The sequence below is a fragment of the Leptidea sinapis genome, chromosome 1, assembly GCF_905404315.1.
Source record: "Leptidea sinapis chromosome 1, ilLepSina1.1, whole genome shotgun sequence".
NCBI lineage: Eukaryota > Metazoa > Arthropoda > Insecta > Lepidoptera > Pieridae > Leptidea > Leptidea sinapis.
The window spans coordinates 22,441,211-22,461,505 of NC_066265.1; the positions used below are offsets into that span (position 1 = coordinate 22,441,211).

At 33.4% G+C, this 20,295-nt stretch overlaps 1 protein-coding gene across 2 annotated transcripts in view; it reads right to left on the minus strand.

Annotated features, from left to right (window-relative positions):
• The window catches only part of LOC126976712 (cardioacceleratory peptide receptor-like), a 137,879-nt gene extending 120,003 nt beyond the window's left edge, over positions 1-17,876 (minus strand). For both annotated transcript variants that reach the window (XM_050825259.1, XM_050825347.1), the window contains exon 1: positions 17,625-17,876. The gene's annotated coding sequence lies outside the window, so the exon portion shown is untranslated. The remainder of the gene's footprint in view (positions 1-17,624) is intronic.
• Positions 17,877-20,295: the final 2,419 nt, after the last annotated feature.

Genomic DNA, 20,295 nt, shown 5'->3' on the forward strand with positions numbered 1-20,295 from the left:
AAATGGGCGAGAAATTTATTGTGTACATAGATACATGTCTATGGTGATTGATTTTATTTCTACTTCAAGGAATGTCAAAGGTACACACCCATACAGCCAACACAGGAAATGTGAAAAACACAGAATACCTCGCAGCATCTTGGCAAATTATATCAAAATGTTTTTTTTCTAAAGTTGACATTGAAATGTTCTAATGATTAATTATCGAAATAGTATCTATGTAATAAAGATGTACTACATATTACCTAATATTTCTATGAACCTACCATACTAAGCTAGATTTAGTTGTATGTACTCTGTGGCACCACAACAGCTATAATAAAGGTATAGTAAACAATGCTTTTTTGGCCTTAGAGTATAGACTTTTTCAAAGATTCAATAAAGTATTTACTTATATTACTGATCGTGTTTGTATAAATGACAGATAAAAGTAGAGGAGCAGAAAAATATATCTAACAGAATATTACGAAATCTCTATTAGAGTTTTTCATATCGCGTGCAAAATATAATGACCAAACACCAAGATGGGGTATAAAATGAATCTTTTATCGGAAATTGTATCATGGGTTCATAGACGCGGCTAATACAAGTTAGGGGTGTGTCATTTACTTGGTTTTTATCAGTTTTCATCATCACAGCTAGGGGTGTCACCCGTACAATCTGTGCATATGTAGTGAACTAGGTGGCGTTCCTTGCCCGAATTTCCAACTGTCAAGATTCTTAATCAAGAAAATTTGTAAACTCCAGTTGTAATAAACATTAAATACGTCTCAGGTACAATGAAGACCAAGGTACAAGAAGGGTTTTTATTCCTACAGTTCTAGTTGTTTGATTTTTGTGTTTCGAACTCAGTTTAATTAACGACAACCCTATTACTAAGGCTCTGCTATCTATCCCTTCATCCGAGCTCCTACAGTCCTACTTTCAGAGGGCTATACTTCATAAGCCACTATAGTTATAGTTAAACTTGGACAGAGTGTGTATTAATATTACCGCTACATTAAAAATCGCTTTGGCGGATTACATATAATTTGTATATTCCAGTAAAAGACATCTCTTTAAACTGTTTTGTGGAATATACTTATATCCAATTTATACTGTTTGCTGATTATCCCATGGTGATCGATGATAAGATTAGATATGATAGTACCATTAATTTATTTCATACTTTTATGATAGTACAAACCAACGTTAAAGTACATTGAATTATAACACTGGAAGTACCTACCTTTAATGGTTATAACATACATTAACATATACAATAAAAACTTAGCTGAATACAAAATCTAATTTAATTAATTCTTTTAAAGCGAGCCTTCAAAGGCACACGCTCAATAATTATGAATATATAACATATGTAGGTTGTTTTATGTCTTATCTGTTTGCCTAACATTGAATTGCATTCTATAACCACCATAATCATTGTTGTTAAGTACCTACTTTAATTTGTTAAATAATTATTTCTCATGTAAGTGACAATAGGTCTTAATGAGAATAAAGTTATTTAAACCTAATTAAAAATCGTTAGAGCATTCACGGAGATAGTTCGATATATATTATATAAAAATATACGTCATATAGGTACGAATTACTCGTTTAATAAAATTAGATACTCTATACAGATACAGACAGAAATATATACAAGGACTTTTCACTTACTTGTGCAAAATGACTGTAATACGAATAAATTAATAATCTCATAGTGAAAAACTATCGTCAAATATCTAATTTAAAAAAAAAGAAATTTAAAAAGTCTTACAGATGAAATATATTTTGATTGGTACCTTTATTTGCAGGTTGTGAAAGAGTTTCCGTATTTAGATATAATGCACGATATTATACACGTTGTTTCCCGCCGGCTATTCCGATTATTTTGTGTTCTAAATGTGTTAAAAAACTGAAGCAATATATTTATCGCGGTTGTCACTTCTAGTACCTTTTTATTCGGAATTCTATGGTTTCATACAATACGCATTTGTCAATAGAACAAGTATTGCTAGATCGATTCCCGCTAGGAATGGAACATATCAGACAGATTATTAAAAATGCACCGAATAAAATAAAGATGACTTGGAATGTGATTAACTGGGAATCTGGAAGAGTGAAAGACCGCAACATTGAACACAATTTATCAATAAACAATACTATAATTCAATCTCAGCAGGAAGTTGCTTCTGCTTTTGAGAAATATTTTTCTGACATTCCAGTTTCTATCACAAGCACTCTTGTCTCCTCCACCAGTGTTGCTGAGTCACTTCTTCTGGAAAATGTTAAAGAATGCCAACAAACTTTCAATTTTAGTTTTGTTAGCCCTGGAGAAATAATTAAAACTTTTAAGTCTTTCGACATGAAAAAAACTGCTGATATATGGGGCATTTCTGTTAAAATAATAAGTTCAATAATTGATGTCATAGCACCATATCTTGCAATAGTATTTAATAATTGTATTAATCGTGGCGTGTTTCCTGACCTTCTGAAACATAGTAAAATTACACCAATATTTAAGTCGGGATGCTCTTCTGACCCGAACAACTATCGTCGTGCGTCGGTTTTGCCGACCCTTAGTAAAATTTTTGAAAAAATAATTTAAAGCCAAATGCTTACTTACTTTAACTCTCATAATTTACTTCATTTGAAACAGGTGTTGAGCTGATCAAGAATATTTTTGATGCCTGGGAGGAATCGCAGAATGCACTTGGCATCTTCTGTGATTTATCTAAGGCTTTTGATTGTGTTCAACATTCAACGCTGGTCAGGAAGCTGTACCACTATGGCATAAAAGGAACTGCGCTCGATCTTCTGACTTTATATCTAAACAATAGAATTCAGAGGGTCGACGTGAATGGCAGGAGATCTCCTGGGACTCCTCTCAGTATGGGGGTACCACAAGGGTCTATTCTTGGACCGTTCCTCTTCCTTATCTATATAAATGATCTTCCTAATCTTATAGAGAAAAAACATAAGGTAGTATTGTTTGCGGACGACACTTCACTGATTTTCAAGGTGAAAAGAAACCAAGCTATGTATGACGAAGTGAACGATATTTTATCTGACATCGTGTACTGGTTTAGCGCTAATAACCTATTGTTAAATAGCAAGAAAACTAAATACATTAAATTTACCATACCAAATGTCAAAAATGTAAATGCAAATGTTTTTTTAAACGGAGAGGTGATAGAACCGGTGGAATCTGCTATATTTCTTGGCATAACTCTAGATTCCAAATCACAATGGGGATATTGAAGGATTGGCAAACAGACTTAGTTCTGCAGCATACGCGGTTAAAAAGATTAGACAATTAACTGACATAGATACGGCGCGACTAATATACTTTAGTTATTTCCATAGTATTATGTCCTATTGTATATTGCTATGGGGCAACGCTGCCGATATTAATACAATATTTGTGCTGCAGAAGAGGGCTATTCGCGCTATTTATAACCTAGGTCCTAGAGAATCATTGAGAGCAAAGTTCAAAGAAATTAACATCTTGACTGTTGCTTCTCAATATATTCTTGATAATGTAATGTATGTTCATAGGCACATAAGTGAATTTGCCAGAAACTGTCATAACCATAATGTTAACACCAGGAACAGACATAAACTGATGATGCCTACTACTCGGCTAGGTCGAGTTAGAAAGTCTTTTGTGGGGCGATGTATATGCTTTTACAACAAGATCCCAGAAAATGTTCAAAACAAAAGTATTACGTTATTCAAAAGAATTGTATATATAAATGAATATGATATTGAATAACATAAATGACTTTCTTAATGATACCACACACTGGGAATGGAGCGACCGCCCTCAGGCTATTAAATAATAAGTTTAATTATACAATGTTACTTTGTAAATGTTACTTTAATTGTAAAATATATTTTTGATGAAAATAAAGGCCCGCTGAGTTTGTTGCGCCCATTCTTCTCCGGCCTGAGGCATTCATTTTGGAATGGGTGGTAGTTTTTTTGACTTTCAATAAGTGATTCCACATCCTATTTTGAATAAAAATATTTGAATTTGAAATTTCAAATTTTAATTTGAATGTAATTAACACCTCAATAGTTTATTTCATTAATGTTTAATTAATAAGATAAATAAATGACTTTCTATTGAATAACAGCCACATTCAGAATACGAGGCTCTGTTAAAAGCTTATTGAACTGCAGCAATTCCTGTGCGTTCAGAGGAAGTCATAGATTACAACGTACAGATAACTAGGGAAAATAATTATTAGTAAGGAAGCTTTCATTTCCAGCGCCGCAAACTGATCTGTTATCATGAAGACACAGTTTACAGTTTCAATTTCGTGTCACATCTTTAGTTTTAATTCCTAATCACCAGTATGAGGTATGTTTTTACCTTATTTTGGCAGGCTTAAAAATAAAACTATTCGGTGGAAACGAATTGATTAGTTTGAAACAACTCTTTGTGAGAGATATGTGAGATATTATGTTGACTGAATTGACTGACTTGACTTTCACGATAGAGATCCACGTCCACAATATACTATAACTAGACTGTGACAGCTAAGAAAACGTCGAAAAACAATAGAGGTTAACAGTTAACCTCTATTTTGAGAAATACATGCACACTAACATAAAGCAGCATACAAATCGCGAGTGTAAGACGTAGCTTTTCACGCACACTAAGGTAATAAACCAGGTCTATTTTTATCGGTTGTCTAGCAACAAGAGGCTCTATCTAGACGTATAAATTATCTATGACTAATGTTTTTTCCGTTTTCGAATTCATATTCCTATGTTTAATCGAAGCTTATGGTCGGCAGTTAAAAACGTAAGAATATTTTAAATGCCGATTTCATATCTTTATAACAAATACGTGGTACAAAAAACGGAGACTTATCCCACGGAAAATAATCAAGCATAAGACGACAGTAAATTTTACTTAACAGAATTCATTTTCACAAACGTCTTTCTTTTAAATTAGTTTGCAACGTTTTCTCTCAGCTTTAAAATGCGCCACATAAAAATGTTAGAAAACTGCAACCGAGATAGTTTATTAATAAAGGAAATGTTTTTGATTATTTTGTTAGGATAGAAGACAAGGCAAGGCAAGTATTTGTGGGCAAGGCCGTCGCGGGAGACCTCGTAGGACATTCGCCAACCAATTTGGGAACGTCTTGAAAAAAGGATAGATCCGAAGCACCGTAACCGGCGAGCATGTATGAAAAGAGAAATGAATGTGGAAGAAGCGCATAAGGTTTGTAAGGCTAGAAGCATTTTGTTGTCTCTGCCTACTCTGACGGGAAACAGGCGTGAGAGTGTGTGTGTGATAAAAGACCTGATAATAAAGTAACAACTGCTGCTCATGATCCCACTTACAGAATTTTAGTAAGAACGGTGCCGCGCTTTCACTTGTATCGCATTTTGGAGTTCCAGAAACAAATGGTAATGAAGTTTAAATAATTTTTTTACAGAACGAGTTTAACAATAGCCGACATAACAACAAATGCGAACCCTTTGCACAGGATGCCGCCTGGATTATGGATACCACAACGAGCCTTTTTCTGCCGTGAAGCAGTAATGTGTAAGCATTACTGTGTTTCGGTCTGAAGGGCGCCGTAGCTAGTGAAATTACTGGGCAAATGAGACTTCTTATGTCTTAAGGTGACAAGCGCAGTTTTAGTGCCGCTCAGAATTTTTGGGTATTTCAATTTCTTTGGCAGGGCGTATCAATTACCATCACCTGAACAACCTGCTCATCTCAACCCTTATTTTCATAAAATATAATAAAATAATAATAAAAATATAATAAAAAAATGACGAATTCTAAAATTTTGCAACATGCATTAAAAAGAAATTACCTATATAGTGTTTTACCTCGTATGTATAAAATAAAAAATTCTTTCTAGTGCGAGATTGGCTCGCATTTAACTGGGTTTTTTTGGGATATAAATATAACAGCTAACAACTTTTTGTTGCATCGACCTTTGAAAAATATACAGAAAATTTGTATTGAACAGTAATGTTTATCGTAAAACTTTTAGTTCGAGTTTTGAAAGTTTTAAGGTATTAGTCAATACGCTAATTAGTAAAGTTAATATATTTCAATATCAAACTTACTACTTTTTTGAAGTATGTGACTAAATTGTATGTTACCTTAACCATTTCTGCTTTGAGGTATGAAAATAATTGAAAATAAAAAACATAATCATTGCGGTGAAGTAACCAACCCAATTAACATACAATCACGCCTCTTTCCCGTAGGGGTAGGCAGAGTCCACTTCTTTCCACTTGCTACGATCCGTACACTTTTTCCACTTTCATTATTATGAGTGCAAGCAAACAAGTCGTATAAATTTAAACTTTGAGTCCTTATTTTTAAAACTACATTTTTTAAATTTTCGACGCCTTACTTGCATCCGGCTTCAGGGATGAAGGTAAGTTGGAGTCTTTTCTTCCTGTTTTTCAGCTTCTTGACATGTCATGTTGATCCTATTGCGCCTCTTTTTTCTTTATTATATACTTCTTTTGTTTCTCTATTTAATATATTTCAATAAATAGTAAATGTCTCTTAATTTATTGAAGTGAAAACTCCTTTAGCCGTGTTGAGCACTTTTTAGTATGGGAAAATCTTATGGGTTCGCTTCACCATGGTCATGACTTTTTTGTATGACAGTAAGAAACGAGACGAGCAGGACGGTCAGCCAGTGGTAATTGATACGCCCTGCCCATTACAATGCAGTGCCGCTCAGGATTCTTGAAATACCAATAAAAAAGTCTGAGTAGCACTACAACTGCGCTCGTCACCTTGAAACGTAGGATGTTAAGTCTCATTTGCCCAGTAATTTCACTAGCTACGGCGCCGTTCAGACCGAAACTCGGTAATGCTTACACATTACTGCTTCACGGCAGAAATAGGCGCCGTTGTGGTACCCATAATCTAGCCGGCATCCTGTGCAAAGGAGCCTCCCACTGGTATGATTGGCGCACTAGATAAATAAATAATTAAAAATATATATGTAGTAGACACTTTTTGGATGGGTGAATTCTCGTGAGTTTGCGTCACCGAAATGCATATGGCAGTATATCTGTTGCTATACAGTATTGATGACGTATTGTGCAATATTAGTGCTAAGTAAATTTATTGAAATTGAATGTATTTATAAAAAATAACATTGCCTCATCAACAGATGAAATAAGAATAACGAATCCCATAGAATTCCTTATTCTCTCAAATTGAACTGTAGGTGTGCCAATAAAAGCGATAGGGAAGGGTACCCTATTTTTGATCGCATGTCCAATAAAAATAATTAAATCAATGATTGCACAAATATTTATTTCGACAAGTCAAACAATCGTCGTTTACAAATATGACCTTGGTTTTGTTTATAATATTGTTTTAAGGTGATCACCTATCATCAAATAAACCCTATAATCGGATGAGATAACTGACGTAAACAAATTTTAAGTCCATGTCATTCACCTTGGTATATTTATATTAAAACAGCATTACAACATTAATAATGGCTGTTATAAATAGCTCTGTCTGACTCATTCCAATGTCTGGTTGAAAATCCATAGTTACGGGTTTCCATCTTTACAAATTTCCGTTGTGCGTGTATCTCTATGGCTTACCGATTTTGTATTTCTTTGTCTTCAATCAAAAATCATCCGTAAGGTCTCATTTGTAGATCGCTGCCAATGTAGTTTAATTTCCGCGAATGTAGTTTTACGATTTAATTCAAACTTTAGATGGATTTATATATTTAATTATTTGAAGAAGGTGGCTAGTCCTGGTGAGTCCCAGTAACACCGCTTCCAGAATTGAACTAATGTGTCTTTCACTCATACTTATAGCTCGCCGTCAAACAGCACCTGGGAGCAGGGTGTAGTGACCAAAGATAGTGTTACGCTTATGCATTAGTGGGTCGCAATCGCAGAGAAGATGAAGAGGCGTTTCATCAGCCTCAACTCAAAGTCTGCAAAGTTCATCGTTTTTTATTCCGACCACACTGAGGTGCGTGTTTAGGCGATAATGCCCCGTTAGCATCCTGGTAAGTAGGCATAGATTTTTCCTGTTCGATGACCCTATCATTCTTCACCTCCTTCGCGTATCTATTGTTGAGTTCCGTTTGGGGGTTAATGCAAATACATATTTTTTCTTCAAATGTTTTTCAAATGTCCCACATCTATACAATATTTTTTTTAACAAATCTTTTGTAAAAATTGTACTTATCACCGAGGAAAAAGATACTGTGACATGTTTGTTTTTGATATATTAACAGGCGTTTTCAATAACGTATCTCTGGTTAAGAATACATTTTTGTCACCGTTTTTGTCTATCCATAATTATGTCCAATATAGTTTTAGTCCAATGCTTTATGTCGATAGGTTATTGAAATGTAAGTACGCGTAAAAGGATAGATTTGTCTAACTCTAGTAAGTTAAACTAAGCATACATTGATTATTGAAAACGGCCGTTAGACGTATCTGAGTAACGACAACTTTCACAGGGTTATTGTGGCAATCTCTCAGTGACATTTACGGTCTTACAAATAAATTACCAGTTTCATAACTATTTTCAAAACTATAAATTACCAATCATAAGCAAAGCCAAGTAAACAAAATCCACGAGTGCAGTCCGCTCTACCAATTTTATAAATGAGAAAGCTTGTAAGTTTGTAAATCACGCCAACACTGCTAAATGGATTCTCAATTAAATTTAATATATATTTATAGATTAATGGCTGGACTATACATATGATATATTTTGTTACAAACTTACGAAGAAAAAACTGGTTTATTAGTTACCATTACTGGACACATTTATGAAATTCAAACAATAAATAACAAATTAAAAACTTATGTCAGGAAAATAGCGCTTAGCTTTAGCGATCGCTTTTTAGAGAAATAAATTAGCTATTCTATCTTGTTAGAGCGATAAAAATGTCACCAGTAGTTTAGATGCATTGGCAAATTTAATGTTGAAGATAGCTTCATTTCAATAATTTTTATTATATTGTATTTCAGGAATTACAAAATTTTTAAACGTTCGGATTGGAGATTACATGTCAGTCCCTAACATTTTTTTTTAAATCTCCCAGCTGACTCATTGCAGAGCACTAAGCCCTCAAAGATTACCATTTCACGATACCAGGCGCCTTAATGAGTATAATGTGCATAATTCATGGCTTATTTGAAGTAATTCTGTTGAGATCCAGTACCCAAAAACTGACAGCATATTTACGATCCCTTCACTGACGATGGATGATACTAGATAGCCTGACTTTTTAAGATAATTAAAAACTAGTTTACATTTTCATTTGTATATTATCATATTCAATACATTTAATAAAATAAAGTCGGTAATTAGCATGATCTATTAACCACAGATATTTGGAGATGATATTAATAATAATAGCAAAATAATATATATATATAGATAGACAATAGACCTTACGCAATAGATGGATATAATTAAAGTATTATCATATTAGGAGGTGTTAATTAATTACGTGAAAAGAACAGTGGGCGAGGAAGTCGAACTGAATCTCATCCAATCTCACGTGTAGGAGACAAATAAAACGTTTTCTCTACGATTTAATATTAAACATAAAAAAGAGGCAGGTGTTGTGTATTAGTCTTGGATAGAAATAAAATACGTTTTTTTATAATAAAACCAACGCAATCAAACACCAAAATATTTTTTTTTATTTAGGTTATTGCTCCTCTCTTCACAAACAACATCTGTGTTATAAATTAACGCTATGTAAAGTTGTTCCAAATTTAAAACTTTTTGTTTTACCTTTGACACTACAGAATTACATGATAGGGAGAAGTAATTTTAAACTTGGAATAGCTTTACATTGCGGTTATTAATAAAACAGCTTCAGTTTAATACGAAATTCGTAAATTCAAAAAATCTCACGTAAGATGACTGGCGCGACGAGAGGTGGTGCAAAATCCCACGAAATCACACCAAGTAGAGCGACGAAATATTACCAAAAACGCACCACGCTATTTACGGATGGCCCTTGCTTTACATTGTAAAAATATAATAAAAATATATAGCTGTAATCCAATACTTATTTCTATAATGATATTATTATTATAATAATAAAATATTGACACACTTTTACACAAATTATCTTGCCCCAAACGAGGCATATAGACTATGGGTACAGGACATCTATATTTTTTTATTACAATATACTTACTTAAACATACATAAATACATATAAACATCCATGACTCGGAAACAAACATCCATATTTATCATTTAAATAATTGCACCTACTGGGATTCGAACCCGGTACCTCTAGCTTAGTAGTCAGGGTCACTAACCATTTGGCTATATGGGTCGTCATACGTCAATAAAAATGAATCCAACTTAGTCTGGTTTTTAATACTATAGAGAGTGTTATATTAAGTTATAATAATGTTAATTCCTTTCCACTTTCACTTTTATGCGAGTATGTATTTTAATGTTGTCATTATTTCGTGGTCGCGGTAATAGTAGGTCGTAATCGTCACACCTTGACGTTTCGTATTTCAAAATGTTGAAATTAACGTATGATTAATCGCAATTCTTTTTATAAATTTGTTTCCGTTACTTGGTCTGAAATAAGTCCTTGTTTACGCCAAAATCGGTTTAGTGATTCGGTGATCGTCGGAACAGATAGACGCACGAACTGAGAACAAATATAAAAAAAATACTTAAAAATAATTAATTAAATCGAATAGTTTTAAAAAGAATTATAATGCAATTAGAAAAAAGCTGTTGCTATGATATGACATACTAGCTAACCCGACAGATGTTGTTCAATATCATAATAAAAAAAAAGTAAAATCCGTTCTCCTCAACTTGGCAAAAGGAATATTCCTACCAAATTTCAAGTCTTAACGACTTATGGTTCCAGAGATATCGTGATGAGTCGTAATGTAGCCTTTTTAATATAAACCGTTATTTATCTATATATATAACATTTAACGGTTAATATAAAAGTTATATCTATATATAGATTATCAAAATAGAGCTATAATTGCCCGGACCATTCTTCGCTTCGGTTATCAAAGTGTAATATAGCCTTTTTTATACAAAACCGTTATTATATTTAGAATTATCTACCAATACATTGAAAAACGGAACACATTAAGTATAGGGAAAACTTAAAGCAGTTTAGTCCAACTTTAGAGATAGTTTCTATTTCGATTTGGGACCATGGAACCATAATTATTTTTATTTCCAATATTTGTTTTATATGGATATAATATTTTCTATGAGATAATTTATTCACGAACTGTTTGACAGTTATGCTGTGAAACGTTTGTAACAACAGGGAGCATATTTTACGAAATAATTCTTGATGTTATGAAATAGTATTGACAAATTCATAAAAACAGTATTTTATTTATTGTGTACAGAACAACATCTGTCGGTCATCTGGTTATTATATAATAAAAAACACATTATTATAAAAAAACACAACAGAAACAAGAATTCGGAACGAGCAATGAAATGAGACTACTTCAGCAGGAAACAATATATTCAACAACCAGAATTATCTGAGCGTGACATAAATTTGTTGTATATTTTCGTTCCGTACATCTGCCCCGCCTAATTACCAATTGAAATAAGCACTAAAAAACTATAGACGGAGTATTTCACTAAAATTATTTTTGGCGACCTTAACTCAGTGCTGAGAGGACCTGACTACTGAGCCAGAGTTCCCGGGTTCGGATTCCGTGTGGTGCAGTTTGATTCCGAGTCTTGGATCTTGATAAATCTATCATCTGGATCGACCCATCTTTATATATATATTTCTTGTGTGCGTGTGTATGTCACTGAACTCCTCCTAGACGGCTGGACCGGTTTTGATGAAATTTTTTGTGTGAGTTCAAGGGGATTCGAGGATGGTTTAGATTCACAATTGAACTACCTCCTAAACGGCTGGACCGATTTTGATGATATTTTTGTGTGTTCCAGTGAATTTGAGATTGGCGTGTGTCTACAGGTGGATTCGAGAATGGTTTAAATTCACAATTAAACCACCACCTAAACGGCTGGACCGATTTTGATGATTTTTTTGTTTGTTTCAGTGAATTTGAGATTGGTTTAGATTCTTAATTCCGTCCATATAATATAATTCTCCTGCTCATGTGTATGTTAGTGAACTCCTCCTTACGGCTGGACCGATTTTTCACATTTAAGACGTGTGTACAGGACAACGTCTGTTGGGTCCACTAGTAGATATATAATAAGTAGTTATATTACATTTTTTTATTGAAAAGGAGGACAAACGAGCGTACGGGTCACCTGGTGTTAAGTGATCACCGCCGCCCACATTCTCTTGCAACACCAGAGGAATCACAGGAGCGTTGCCAGCCTTTAAGGCCGTTGTCGTATCGTACCGGAAAAACCACACAAGGAAGTATAATATATGTATAGATAGATATGATATATAGATATGATAGATAATTTGGGGCAAATACCAAAAATTAAATTAAATTAATCCATTTTTACCAAATACAGGCTGAACAAAGATAAGAAGAGTACAGTTTGTCTTATGTGTCAAATCAATATTAAGAATACATTTACCTTAATGAAAATGTCTGCATTGCGTGTCTGTAAATTGAAACGATTTGCATAAAAAAATCGTATCAGGTAAGGGACACAAATTCATTTTGCCGATTCTTAAAATAATTACCGCATTTATCAAAGGGAGTGTTTTCTTAGAGCGCTTTCGATCGTCCGATCAGAGTCCGATCCGTATCTGTGACCACACGATCCGAAGTAGTCGTAGAACTATTTCTACGGATGACGGAAAGAAATCGGATGACGGATCTAGTGCGTAAACTCACGTTAACTCACTAACGTTTCACAGGTACAGATCGAACTCTGATCAGACGTAGTGCGAAAGCGCTCTAACGGCCGTTCCCAATATTCAGTCTATCTCCGGTTGGGGCCTACTTGAGATAAAAATCGTAACTATCGTTGACTTTTCTGTCCCAATAAAATTTATCGACGGTAACTCACCTTATCCGTACACGCTTTCTGTCAATGGGAGGACGTATAGGTTACCAGCGATAGAAGTTTGTTTGCAAATTGCAATTCACGCGTCCCAATATAAGGCGATAAGAATGACTTATCGGGTAGGTATATTCGGACAGCTTCAGATTATTGACAGCTAATTACTGACAGTTGAAGGTAATAATTTATCTCTATCTATCTCGATAGTAAATATACTCCCAATAGGGAACGGCCGTTAGTGAGACTTCTTTATGAGAGTTAGTGATGGAAAGAATTGACTATATATATATGAAATTTTACTTGTAACGCATCTCAGTGGTACAAAGCTAAGCGTAGCAAGATAAACGTAATAACCTATAAAGGTGCGTATGGTCTGGTGCATTCATTCACACTGATTGTGTGAATTGTGTGACACAATCAGTGTGGACGTGGCGCGTGCACGAATGGAACATATTATCCTTCTTCGAAACTGTTTCTGGTCAACGCGCGAACGTGGCGTCTACAAAACACGCTAAGTACGGCGTCTATAACTGGCTCAGGTCAGTAAATGCACATTTCACTCGCAATAAGGTATAATGCTAAAGTATGCTAAGGTTACACTCAGCAATGGCTTACGTGATCTAAGTCCTAGCAAATCTAAGTACGCTCTATGAATCTCAGCTTAAGATTGCAGGACTTAAGATATTATAAAGTGTTTGTTATTATACCCACACACTCTTTCTTAGAACAGTGTGATGCCAGTACTTTTTTTTTAATGCAAATAAGGGACGAGACGAGCAGGACGTTTAGCTGAAGGTAATTGAAACGCCCTGCCATTACAATGCAGTGCCGCTCAGGATTCTTGAAAAACTCAAAAATTCTGAGCGGCACTACAATTGCGCTCATCACCTTGAGACATAAGATGTTAAGTCTCATTTGCCCAGTAATTTCACTAGCTACGACGCCTTTCAGACCGAAACACAGTAATGTTCACACATTACTGCTTCACGGCAGATATAGGCGCCGTTGTGGTACCCATAATCTAGCCCGTAACCGGCCAGTAAAATTATGGGTACAATATTTATTACAATATTAAGTCTCGGTTATTTTTCCCACACACCCTTTTTTAGAACACGCTATACTTCTATAATTTTAATGCTGCGAGTCTATATGTCCATGCAGAAAAAAGAAAAAAGAGACAAACTAACAAAATTACTATCACATTCAATATATTAAAATAAATGAAAGGCATTGAGACGAAGCAGAGTGTGCAGGCAAGTCAGTAACAGAACATACCTCTAGAGTAATCTCATCGCTCATACCTTATACTCGTGTTTCATTCATTCAAAAATTTTTGGAAAAATTAGGTAATAAGTTTGTAAGAAATTAGCATCGCATAACATAAAATGTTCTTACTTTAAACGATTTGCTTTTATGCTTAGATTAAGACAATTATCCCACATTAATTAAATTACTCTCGCGCCAAATTAAAATCTAAATCCAAAGTAGAGACAGATACCAAAAAAGAAGATTACACTTTTAGTAAATTTTGTGAGAACCACATTTAAGACAGTAAATTAAGCTAACTTTCAAAATAACAAATAGGTGTGATAATTAAGTCGTGAAAGTTCTCGCGTTCCGTCAACCGTAGTCCTGAAAACGATGAGATGTATGGGCGACGAAACATCTGTTTGAACGTTTTACCAGTGGAAGGCTCCTTTTCTCAGGAAGCCGGCTAGATTATGGGAACCACAACGGCGCCTATTTTTTCCGTGAAGCAGTAATGTGTAAACATTACTGTGTTTCGGTCTAAAGGGCACCGTGGCTAGTAAAATATTTGGGCAAATGAGACTTAACATCTTATATCTCAAGCTGACGAGCGCAGTTGTAGTGCCGCTCAGAATTTTTGGGTCTTTCAAGAATCGTGAGCGGCACTGCATTGTAATCGGCAGGGCGTATCAATTACCATCAGCTGAACATCCGGCTCGTCTCATCCCTTATTTTCAAAAAAAAAACATCTACTATAAAAAAAACGCGTTTTAGTCCTATATAGAAAATGGGAGAGAGTATGAAGTGCCCCAACTTTGATTTTAATTCTGAAAATGGATCAAAGTATAATTTTTCTTATAGTTCTAATAATAGTATAGTTTTCTTCTTCGATACTTCAAAACAGAAAGGTATACAGCCCCGTCAATAATTGGGTATTTCCAACTTCAATAGCTAAAAAGGCTGACAGACCACGCGGGTCAGCTCGGTATTGTTTTGATTATTTAATAAGAGCTTAAACGACACTATTTTTGAAAAAATAAATTAACAAAAAAACAACCGACTTCAAATACACTTTTCCAGAACAATAGATATAATATGCACTAAAAAAATATTGCGTATTTTTATACAATACAATTCTACAATCTAATTCTAGTTACGATTATTGTTATTTTTGCAATCGGTGTCCTTCCGTCGCGACCCGCTTTCGCCTATCGCCTCCTCACGACTCAAGCACATCTCACCTATAACTATGTATGTAGTTACAAACCTATCATGACACCGACCCATTGTCAGATCTAGACCAAATTACATGGGACCACACGGGAAGCACCAGCTTTCAAATAAAAAAATAATCATCAAAATCGTTCACCCAGTCGAAAGTTTTGAGGTAACAAACATAAAAAAAACATACTGATGAATTGAGGACCTCTTCCTTTTTTGAAGTCGGTTAATAAGAATCAGAAAATTGGAGATTTCTATATATTTTTCAGGTCTAAGATGCAATAAAAAGTTTGCCCATATTTTTTTTTTTCAAGAGACACAATTTAAAGTTTTGTCTTTTAATAATTGCTCTCACAAATATCTCGCTTTCCAAGAATCTACTTATATTTGTAGTTACTGGAACATAGTCACTTTTGTTTTTGTTATTGTATTCAGTTAGATTGTAATCAACGATCCGATGTTGACTTTTTTGTGCCGTTTCATCAACGAGTCCGACAGTTATTAAGCATGCTGATTTCCAATTCCAGCCCTTTCAAAACATTTTTCTTTCGTTGTCGTTCGTTGCCGAATCTTCAATCGCGAGAAATAATTGATCTAAATACTAAAGAATATATAATAGTACAGGTTCTAATACGTGTCGAAGTATTGAAAATCATCTTGAAATGATCAGTTTTTTTTTATTAATCCCATTTGGATTACAATATTAATAATGTATGCAACTTGGATTAGGGATTGGATTAGATACCGCAGGCGTAGTCGCAAAGTGCGGCAACTACGCCCAAGTGGGCGTACTTGAGCCAGTCTCAAACAATGTGTGACGTTGACGTGCCACATGTTCTGTTAAACTTTAATAACTGAAACAATTTTCGAATAATAATAATTTTAAGAAAACGTTTCCTTATAACTGAAACTATAACGCCTTGTTGTAAAACTTTGTAAAAATAATATTACAAGAAATAAGAAACACACTGGAATTACAAATTACAATCAGTAAGTGTTTTGTATTTTATTATTTTAATAAAAAAAAAAACACGAGCGTCAATATGCCACGCACACAAGCATCTAATAGTTGCCGTCATATAAAAGCTATTGTTCTTAGGTAGTGCGGTATCTAGTTGGAGCGCAGTGGAGACCAATACTTAATCTAAGGTATGCAATTTTATTATATAAATTTTTTAATCTATTTATGTTTGAATTGATAATCCGTCGTAAATGTCAAATGTCCATAAACGTATTCGATTATTAATGAACCAAATATAGACGATTCACAAATTTAAGCTTATTTATTACTTACTCCTAAATTGCAATTAAATGTTTTAAAAAAATGGAAAAATATACGCTGCATTCTAAAACACGAGTATATAGTAACAAAAAATAAATAGAATTATAAAAATATCGGTTAATCTAAATAAAGATTATTACACCAAACAACTCTAAATTCATTAAAATCTATGATTTAAAACGGAACAATCTAAGCCTTAAACTTATTAAGATAATAACATAATTGAATTAGGCTGATGTTTATTCACATATATGAATTAATTAGAATATATTAAAAGTTTCCAAAGATACAATTTAGAGCACAGTGCAAATGAACACTTTTATACCCTTTTTTCGCAAAATAATACTTAGTAATCAACTTGTATTTATTTACTTATTTTTAATATGTTATTAATTACGGCATCGGTAATGAGATAATCACCTCACCAAAAAAAACTATAAAAGAATATTAAAATTATTCTTCAGTATACTCAATCACAAGAAAATCACCCTTCGCTGTATGGGAAAATAATTCATAACGTCATTTTACTATATACCTTCACAATAATATTTACAAATAATTTAACTCTGAGAGAAAAATATCATGTAAATTTACAACATCGATTGAAATTAAGGTACATTCATAAAATATTATATCGACATAATTGCACCATAATTTTCATCACAACTATAATGATATTGTTAACATAACCGATGCATCCTCATTAATTACATTACTCACCTGTCATCTACTTATCATAAGCCTGTAAATTATATTTTATAACTTCAATTCCACATACTCGACCAATAAATTCCAAGGAGTACAAGCCTCAAATTAACGTGATAATTAGGTAAATTACATTGAACTGACACTTAACTATTATTAACTATAATTACTTACGGTTTTAATAATCCTTGACTCGTAATTCGGCGACCCCAAAGTCACTTATCAACCCAAATAGTCATTATCACTTCGCGCCAAATTCAATGAGTTTATTACAACACACATCAGACAAACTTTCGCGCTCTTTTTGAAAAAAGAACATTAAGCACGCGATACGTAATGCGTCAACAATATAGTTTTCGAAGTTTGAAAGTTTTTTTTTATTCACGGCTACGGGCGAAAGTGCGGAGTGACGAGCGAACGCAGCCGAGTTTAATCTCAAAGTGAAAAGAGCAAGGAGAATTCCCGCTTCACCACTGTATCAAATCCCGTGGAGTTTTTGCAACACGCGATCCGTGTCAGTCAATTATGGAAGATTACTCTTTGAACGTTGATTATTTAACCAACCTTGTAATATTGTTGAATATATTATTCATAGTGCTGTATAAATTCATTTCAACAATAAAATTATTAGATAAAACGGCATAGTCATCATTTTTAAAAATAGAGATACAATACGACTTTCAAAATAGTTTTGTGTAATAGTTTTAATGTATTACGGTATTTTAAGACTTGAAGTTTATACATAATTACAAAAATTTAATTGATGATCATGCGATTTTAATGAATAATTATTATAAATACGAGACAATTCTTTTTTGTCATCATCAGCGGACTTAAAAAATTACCTTAAAATTCTATTTAACTTACAATATTTGAATTCCTTCGCAAAGTATTTATTTATAACAATGGGTGTTTTATTGTATTTTATCTTTAAAGAAGAGCAAAATACATTAACATATGTTAGGGCATGATGGTTGGGTCCATATTTCAGACTCAGATAAAATAACACTAGTGGCCATTTCAAAATCTCCTTTATAATGGTAGTTCAAGTGATTTTTTAGCGAAAGCGGGTGGGTGACATGAAATCATTAGGATCAAAGATTGAATAAAATTGATTTTTGTATGGAGAAAGATTATACGGCTTGGATCCACTGACGGTAATCATTCCTGCCCATGCTCTATTACAAGTATAAAACCCTACCATCTATTAGTAGTTATTAGCTATTTATTATTACTAACAAAATATGAAACAACAAATACTGACTTTTTATGTATCTTTGAACATTGTATAAATTGTCATAATAATCTAATGAAATTTCATTGACTGAATTAATGTATTACGAATATAGGTATTTTTAAGCCAAAAAAAATATAAGTTCCGGATAAATAATCACCAACATATCCTGTGCTAAAACGTTCTCCGAAACACGCTGCATCTTATGGTATAAGTATTATTCTGATCGGTTCAGTAGTTCTTGCAGTATAACCGAATCAAAATACCGGCTATCCATTAATTATAGGTATAGATTTTATAGTACACCGAGGACGTATATTAATTGTACCACTAGTCCGTGTTGTACCACATTTATAAAATTTTAAATAATTTGAATAAGTAGATATCATTTATAAGTTTTAAGATCCAAAATTTTACCATAGGCTTCCATGGATGTTGTTTGTTCTTGGAAGAACGTAATAAATTCTGCTTTCAACAAAATATAAGATTGCGGTTTTTTCAAGGATTACAGAAAGTTGTGCTCCCTCGGTCCCTTTGGCTGGAGTTGAGTAATCATCAGTTACTTGCAACAAAAAAACTCTTCTTTTACCACAAAAATACATACACCACACAATTTATTTGAATTTTTTTAGGGATGTATCCCTCACATCTTATATCATTAAATATACAATTGCATGAATCGTATCGTAATCGTAGTGGAACTGCTAATCAAAGACCAAAACGAACTAGGCGCCACGTGGACAGATTGATGTACTATTAGTGTCAAGTATCAATGTGTCAAGAGTTTCTCGCCGCCTGCGCAGTCCCGCTGTGACCACGATTCATGCAATTGGCTCGAAATATCGGCATGAAATTAGTAAAATGTATATCGTGAGTACCCGTCATAATAATAGCAGTGTTAAAGTTTTTATCGGTTGTTAAATTATCTATGATATTACTAAATAAAAAGCTTTTATTCATAAACATAATACAAATATAAGCACCTATTCAAAGTTATAAATTTTCAATTTATTAGTTCATATTCTGTACTTTTGACATAGGAATTATGGCTTCAAATTTATTTTATAATGGCAAAAATTTATTTTATTTTATGGAAGAAAAATATTTTTTTTTTTATGATTCCCGACAAGTATACCTTTACTTTAATTAGCTAAGAACCATCTCCATCACATAAGTTTTCATATTATACACAACATCAAAAGAATATATTATAATAGAATATATTTTGAAGAGATGAATCCATAGATATATGGATAATTTTGAATTTAGTTTTAGTCCTAAGTACGGGGAATCGAATCCATAAGAGTTCCATTTTTTGACATTTGGCTACGGAACCCTAAAAATTCTACACAAAATTGAAACGTAACCTTAAAATATCTACCAACCATTAAATCAATATTGTACGCAATCAGTTAAACTAGTAAAAAATTATAAAAACTGAAAGAAACAGCGCGGCCTTATTAATTTATTGCAGAAGTAATTATTTATTCAATAAACTAGTTATAGATGTAAAGTGACGTGACTCTTGAGCGATATGATGGTAACCTTGTTACCAATTTTAATTTTAAGTAAAAACTCAATTAAAGACCGTTGGTTGCGAAAAATCTAGTG